Here is an 8734-nt window from a genome sequence, read left to right on the forward strand (position 1 = left end):
TTTTTTTTAACTGAATGAGAAGAAATGTAAGGCCAAATATCCTCACAAACAACGCTTAAGTGAAATCAGTTTGCAACTAAGCAGTTCGAAAATTTTGCAACACGTCTGGAGAAAGACGTTCCTCGTGACGCTGTAATTCACTAGAGTAAAACGTCCGTTTATTATGTTTGTTTTTGCATAATAACTGCTATACATACCGTAGAAGCACCTTCCTTTTTGTCATCGCCGCTGACAACATGCGCCATTCTCTGCGGCTTCGGCCGCATGCTTGGCCACAAGTCACCGAAATCGGGATACATAGCCTTATTTATGAATCAGTAGTAGGTAAACGTTGCAGAAGTGTATGTATATTGTTCATTGTCAATGCTGCTTAAACAACATGCCTAACATTAAGTCAACACTCGCCTGCATTTTCGTCTTTTCCGCTTCGCGTTGCGAATGATGTCTAGGCCTACACAAAACGAAAGTAAAATGTGCGCATGTCTAAATGTAAGGGAGATCACTCGTGTTTTCCCGCAGTATATGTCTGAAATCATTCCGAAGGTGTTGTTGTTTTTGTGTATATTGAAATAAAAGAGTCCTGTTATATGGTAATACTTCAATAAACGAAAAACACAAATCACACCAACAGACATATAAAATGTAGGCCTATCGGAGCATATTTTCGTTTCTGGCTGAGCTGTAATTAGCGAGAAGGCGATATAAAAATGCAATAGCATATCTTATGATGAAAATAGAACAAAATGATAATACTGCGAAGGTAAAAAAAGCCTTCAGGTTAGAATACCAATATGGAACTAGAGAAGGACAGTGGCTAGTTCTAACATGATTCCCGGTCTCATCTGCCCCGGCCGGTTGATCCCATTTTAGTTAGGCAAGCCTGGTGTGAATCACACGGAGGCGATTTTAGAATTAATTGACAGGATCCGTATCCATTAATAGGTTTGTAATATGAACTTTTTATGTTGATCTCCTACATAATTGTAAGTTATACTCCGCCTTATATTTCGTTAAATTATCAAGTTTACGTAACAAGTGCAAGCGAAATCCTAATTGACTGCCATGTTGGAAACTTCCTCAATCTTTCCGATATAGGTCAGACGTCTAAATATGGGTGTCATGACCAAATATGGAAATTGTAGTAAACATGACCGCATCAGTAGTAATACTATATTTGGCCGTGAAGGCCATATAAGGAAACGGATAACATCACGCGTGATCTAACATGGCCGTCGTTTCTTTTTTTAGAGTTTTTAGTAAGGATTTGTTATTTTAACGATGAACGAATATGCAATATTTTGATAACATTATAATCATATGAAGCGTGAATCAGATATATTATTACTGATTAGCACTTTTGATTATCCTCAGTTAGTTGGAACAGGACCGCTTCATAGCTCTGACCACGCAATATATAATTGTAAACAGGGACGTAAATGTCACCAATTTTAGCCAATCACAGGACAATATTTCCGTGTAAAGGGTTAATCCAGCGACAGTTCCAAGAGTAAATACGAAGTTTTAGAAGGATACTTAGTTCTAACTAAGAATAAGATTATATCCAATGACGTTTGAGTGAACTTGAGTCCGTGGTAATGGATTTTATTTGCAGTTTGTTTAGTATTACTAGAAGGTGACGTTATGTCTCGTTTATGAATATCTGAGCTCATTAACTGAAGTATTTTTACCGGAAGTTGCGTGTAGCATGCATGACCTACATTCAAGTAGCAGTTCCCGATTGAGATAAACAGGGTGCATTTTCAATAAGAATACGACGTTGTGATAAGATCATATGTTCTATAAAGAAAAGTAATGATATTTACAAGCCATTCAAGTGCATTTGAGTCCAAAGTTACGCATAATAAAGACAGTAGGTCCGGTATATGATTCAATTTAGTACCAGTGACTACCGCTAGAGGCCGTCTGTGTGAAATCGACATTTATGAATATCTGAGCTCATTAACTAAAGTAATACCAATAGCTGGCGGCTAACGCCTTAGCTAAAAAGCCTATCAGATAAAACCATCGAAACAGTAGTAAAAAAAAGAACTTTTTTAATGTCTGATAATGATTTTTATATAGTAATAACAGGCGGTTGATACATGTAACAAATACATGTAACAAATATGCACAGGAAAAATGGAGAAATGATTAAATCTCATATTTTTTTATGTTGAAATGAGCCGGACAAGGAATTAGAATGTCCAAATGTCAAGCGTTACGTTAATGCCATAAATCGCCCTCAGAGCATGACAAGTGCGCTAGCATAGGACATTTGGTGTTGGCCAAAGCTCTCCGCTGATACTTTGAGACGAAATTGGACGGAGGTTTGTTCATACACACAAGATATCTTCTAAAGCGTAACTAGGGGGACCTAATTTCCGTAAACTAAACCCCAAATAAACCTGTGCAGATAAAAACACCTGACAGGTGTCCAGTAACGATGCATGAAAGGGACATGAGCGTCAGGAAAATATTATGTAAATTTTAATTATTATTACAATATTTTATATATCAAGATTCATGATACAAATAAATATTCAGGAAATATAAAATGCATGTTTACATATTGTTTACTTTGCAATAAATATCTTCCAACAATATGTCAAACACGTATTTCCTAATGTGTAAAATCAGCGAAATTCAGACCTCAATATGGAAAAGGAAAAACAAGGCACTGTACACAGCATTTAAAGTTTACAACCCCAAATTGTTGGTATACCGATGTTACCATAAACATTCCAAACCAAACTCTAAGATGGCAAGTTTTTATTCAAACAACCAAACGTGTAAATACATTACTTTGGGGTTTCCTGGTCATTATCATCTTTAATTTCTGCACACGGCTCAGTTTTTCACAAGGTGATAAATCACTGGGTTCTGCAAATCAGTCAGTTGTAAAACTTGATCACCTGAACGTCATCATTTTATCTCTGTCCTTGTGCGATAACAATAGCTCATCCGTCATAATACCCATCTTTCTTACATCTCCATTGATCGTTCTATTGTACACAACGGGATGTCAACATTCTGTTCACAATTACAGTCCCACACGTCACAATAAGGCGTCACACAGGGAAGCATTTGTGCGAAAACAATCGAACCCCCTTTCCATTCAAAACACCATCACTCAAACTGAAGAAACCAACAAAGCAAGTAGCAACAATTTTAACAATAGATACTGTTTTAAAATAAAGGGAAACTACCAGACAAGTGAGAAGGAGGTGCGAAGCAATTACCGCAAGTTATAACCATGGATCTGTGTTTATGAGATAGTTGGCCCCTACCTGATAACCTTTTCAATGATAGCATGCCGTGCCCCAGACTGAGTTATTGTGGAAAACGTCGCTATCTTGTCAGACAAGTAGACTCAAGGACCACGGGTACGGGACAGTACGTATTATCAAAACAAATAACATAAGAAAATGTTAAACTACAAATGTATGAAGTAAACGATACTATTTCGAGAACAGACCGGGTATTTTTCAAAAGGAGGTGTAGAATTATCTTTAGTTGAAAGATCATATTACATTTTTACACAGGTATACATATTTTCTAATGTTTGTCATGCGGTATTGACAAAAAGCTATTTACGAACGGACAACAGAACGGTTTTAAGGGTTTTGTATAAAAAAAATTGCTCCAGTCAGGAAAAAACAGAAATATACATAGTAATATGTGGAGTATTCGCAAGTTTCAAAATAGCGTTACATGTCCTGCTAATGTTTTTTTAATGTCATCTCTCTCTCCATCTTCACCTCTCTTCATTTTATCATTTAAGATTGTAGTAATAATTGTAAGAGTTTATGTCATATTATGATGCTTCAAATAACAACACACGAGAACATCTTACAAAAGAAGCTTAAATGGTCATACATAAAGCAAAAACAACCCAATTGAGCTTCGAACCGTAAGAAAACCCTTCATTAAGTAATACAAGCTGTGTGCTTGTTTGGAGTGAGTACCAGTAATGGGAAGCATTTGCAGACTTGCGTCATCAACGATTGATTGCTAGCTGTATGTTTTGCATTGCATCTTAATACATGCATGACAAAAAATAAATGAATTGTCTTATTATACCCAATATTTCTATAAGCGGCCGAACTGGCTTGTTTATCACTCACGTGCTAATGAATGAAGTTGCTACACACATTAGCCCTATGTTACCAAGATAAGTCCCGGTCAAGCACAAGCTCAGTCGGGTATCATTACAATAGGAATCTTTTATGGGTTTTTTCTTATTTATTTCAATCCTGTAATTTTCAGAATGAATCAAGGTCGTTTATTTTTACAAAGTTGAATGTTCTTGTGGTCAACAGGCTAAATACCATGCATTGACGAACGTTGCGCTATTGCCTGAGCGTTAAGGCTCTTCGTGGCAAATGGACTGAGAAAACTACATAACTAATTTGTTTAAGGTGCAATAAGTCTTTCTTCTTTAAAATGCCAAATTCAGATGAAATTGGTTAGATATAAATGTCAACGGCAATAACAAGTTTGATTGCAATTTGACTTTCTACAACAAGTGTGATTATTACCCGATTCCTTTCGGTAATGGTACATTTGTTTTGGGAAGCTATTTCAGACTAGTGTCAGCACCTGAGTGAATAACTGTAAAGGTTTCAATTTTCGCGTGTGGAATTGTCCACGTTATGACGTCTCAAGTTGAATACGATGTGAACATTTTCGCGTTGCCATTGGTTCAGAAATCATTGTATTCCTAATATCGATAACTTATGTAATATATATATAAATATTCGCGTGAGGACATTAACGCGAACATTTCCACACCGCAAAACCATATTTCATTAAAATGTTTCATTAACGCGAATGGAATCAGTTTACTTGAGGGGTGTAACAAATACGCACAGATCCAGGACACAGTTTCATTGGAGCGAACATATAAATGTATAAAATATTTACCCCTTAGAAACGCATTTGCTTCCAACGAAATATTTCCTATTTGGAAAAAGTGTGTTCGTTATAGTAATTTCTGACGTCATCGACGTAAGGACAGCGAGACAGCTATTGCCAGGAAGAAAAAATTATAACCTTTTATCAGTATGAGTTAAAGATTATGAGTCGTGTTCATTTCTCATCGATATATCTATATGCGTAATTATTACTTTGTTAACATTGGCGATTCCAGTAAAAAAAAAAAAAAAACAGGCATCCGGATTTGAGGATCAGGAATTCCCAAATGGCTCTGAAATCCTCTACATGGACACACTTGTAATTGTTGAACTCAATTTACACCTTCCTGGGACGGAATCGGTCTTGGTAGTGTTATCAAACATATTTAGTCAAACATTTCATTTGTGGGGCCTAAATATCGAGAAAAATATTTTGTTTGACAAAAAGTTTAAATAAATAAATAATGAATATACAACATTTGATATAGCGCCCTATCTAGCTAACATAAGCCACTCTAAAGCGCTTTACAGTACATAGATATACAATTAGTGTTCCCTGTCAACCCTGTGATTTTTTACTCTCGATCAGCCTTAAAGTGCACCAAGTAGCCCCGAGTAATTCAGGTAAACATACATGGTATACCATAACGAATCACGTACAGGAAATCAATAATCTTCATAATATGCCTGTACCTACCATATTGTCGATGAAAAACAAATATTTCCAAAACATTTATAGATATACAGAAATTTTACAATATTCTTTTTTATTTGTGAATAAATGACACGGGGTCTTTTTGTTACCTGCTTTCTTCTTTTTTTTGGTGGGGGGGGGGAGTCCTGCTTTCGACAATACAAACATGGTGAAATCCCTGCAGGTGCTATTGAAAGACAAGTGGCCTTCTGATATGCCAAAAAAATGGTCTTGTTCTCGGAGTGCATGCTATTATAGCAACGAAGTTTATGGCCGAGACTGTTCTGGTTTCTGGACTATTTTATTTCTGATGTATGGTTTAATCGGCTAAGTGAATTGGAAAGCATTCAAAAAGGCCATGCAAGTCAAAAAGTACGTTTTACATTGATTACATAGAGTTATATGTAAGGCATAAGATAATACAAATAAGTGTTAAGATGGTTGATATTGAACAAATATCAGGAGTGTGTAAAAAAAGTTTTTTGTTAATTTTGGTATAAAGGTGAAATACGGGACGAAAATAAAAACCCTTTTTCAAAGTCTGACCCTAGGACGGTCACACGGCCAACAAAACAAGGAACATTGGTCGACGCAATTATTTGCTTACAGAAAGACAAACGTTTTAGAACCATAGGTTTCCCTTATACTCCAACTCCAACAACCCAGGTATTCGGTATATTGAAAACGAATGTTGAAAAGTGGATAAACAATTTCTAAAGCTCCCAAAGTATCAGCGGAAATTCAAATTCAATTTGAAATAAGAACGGCCTTCCAATGATGAATTTATGTTCTTTCAAAGTTTTAAAGATGTATGAATCAATTGAAAATTCAAGAACATTAATCTGACACCGACATTAGTTAAACTATATAAATGGCCCTTACCTTTTCCGAAAGTACAATCACAACGGTATACGGAGCAATTCTACCTAGAAACTAATTACGTGCATATAACGTTTATGTATTGTATGATTCAAATGGTGTACAGTTATATGCAGCCCAAAAAGAGTGCTTGCTACTCCGTAATCATCAACCAATCGAATTCAGTTACAAAACACAAGTATCAAAGATCAAGTCTGTCCAGTGTAAGATACCGGATTTACATCCCCACATCCCCCTTCCTTTTTGATCCCGGACACATAATGCATTTTATGACAAAACGTATGACGAGTCAAGTAGTGCTATATTACTTAAAACTTTGTTTGCCGTTGTTTGTAACATGCATGGACACATGTTAAGGTATACCACAGCGTCAACACCAAAAAGACAAAATATACCACAGCGTCAACACAAAAAGACAAAATATACAACAGCGTCAACACAAAAGGACAAAATAAACCACAGCGTCAACACAAAAAGACAAAATATACAACAGCGTCAACACAAAAAGACAAAATATACAACAGCGGCAACAAACACAAAAAGACAAAATATACCACAGCGTCAACACAAAAGGACAAAATATACCACAGCGGCAACACAAAAAGACAAAATATACCACAGCGGCAACAAACAAAGACAAAATATACCACAGCGTCAACACAAAAAAGACAAAATATATAGAATAGAATTATTCAAATATGGGATTTTAGGATTTCATGTAAATGGTTTCTGGAAATAGACTATGACCTCGAGGAACCAGAAACTTGTTATACCCCTCAAGTTTATACTTTTAACTGTGTAATAGCGCACAGAACACAAAATTAACGAGATGTTTCCAACTCGATCTTGAATGGATGTACGTTCATCTTTAATAGCCATGAATAAGAAACTGGACCGACAGTGATGGCCACGTTCCAAATCCATGAAACAAACGAGCGATTTTATTAGAAATGCGTTGATATTTCAAAATACAGGGAAAAAATTAACATAATAACCTATTTTATTGAATATCCACAAAATACTTCAAGTTTGTCCAAATCTATTTATTTCTATATTTATGCTATTTTGAGCGCTTTATTGTCAAGCATATAAAGAAAAATAAGATTGCCGATTTTGCTTTTTAAAGAATTTTGCAAAATGCCAGTCGGCGATCGGAAATTTCAATTATTAAAGCAAACTGAATCAAATACCATATTTAAAGTACGAATGTAAATAAAATATATATTATAACACACGCAGATGTTACACTGTAACAAATTCCAATTGACAACAAACTGAAAATTACCCTAACCCGACGAATGGACGCACGGACGGATTAGTGTCAATGCATGGATCGGAAAACAAAAACCGTTCCAATATTTCCGAAGAACTTGCTCTACGATGAACTTTCGGGAGTTCCCTATGGTTATATGGAACAAAACGATATAGATTACATCAGAAATCACGTTCGGTAATTGACTATGATCAAAGGATAACATTACCGATTTGCTCAATTGCAAATTATTCGTCGATAACGCGATTCATGTATAAAAAGCGGTTCAGGAATAATTTCCTATCATTAATATTTTACTACTGAGGTCATTTTTTTAAGTATCCCCGAAACGGATATCCATTAAAAGTTCAGCGTCAAGAGTGAGAAAAAAAACAGTATATTTGTAACTTTGGATTCCGGGTGGATTTAATAAATGTTTCTATTTACAGGGTTAGATATAAATACATGTTTCATTTCACAGCTGGTTAAATGTAAGATATGTACCTACTTTGCATTTGGAAAACATATTTGTAGATTTTTGATTGCGCTCCAACCCAATTTTAACATGATTAAGAACGCAAAGGGATCAGCGTTATTTTGACGCTTCTCACACTGCATCGCATAACGTAAGGCAATCGTAAGAAGCAAACATTAAGATGACGTAAATCTATGATTATCACCTGCAATAGACACTAGGGAATATTTGAAATCAAAATCATATAGACAGATTTGTTCAATGTCCATGTCAGTATGAACACAAGTCGGTTACATAAATATGTACACGAAATATGCAGCTACCTGAGGTTACGGGAATATAAGTTACTAGAAACAAAAGTACAATGTGATTAGGCCTAAATACATGTCTTACAAATTTAGCATAAACTTTGGAACCCGGACACGTCGGTGGGAAATCGTGCATAATCACTGAAATCGCCGAAAAAAAAGGTTCTTTCGAAACCGGACTAAGTTGATTAACGACCAGTGCTTCACATTGGA

The sequence above is a fragment of the Mizuhopecten yessoensis genome, unplaced genomic scaffold (genome assembly GCF_002113885.1).
Source record: "Mizuhopecten yessoensis strain PY_sf001 unplaced genomic scaffold, ASM211388v2 scaffold11101, whole genome shotgun sequence".
Classification (NCBI taxonomy): domain Eukaryota; kingdom Metazoa; phylum Mollusca; class Bivalvia; order Pectinida; family Pectinidae; genus Mizuhopecten; species Mizuhopecten yessoensis.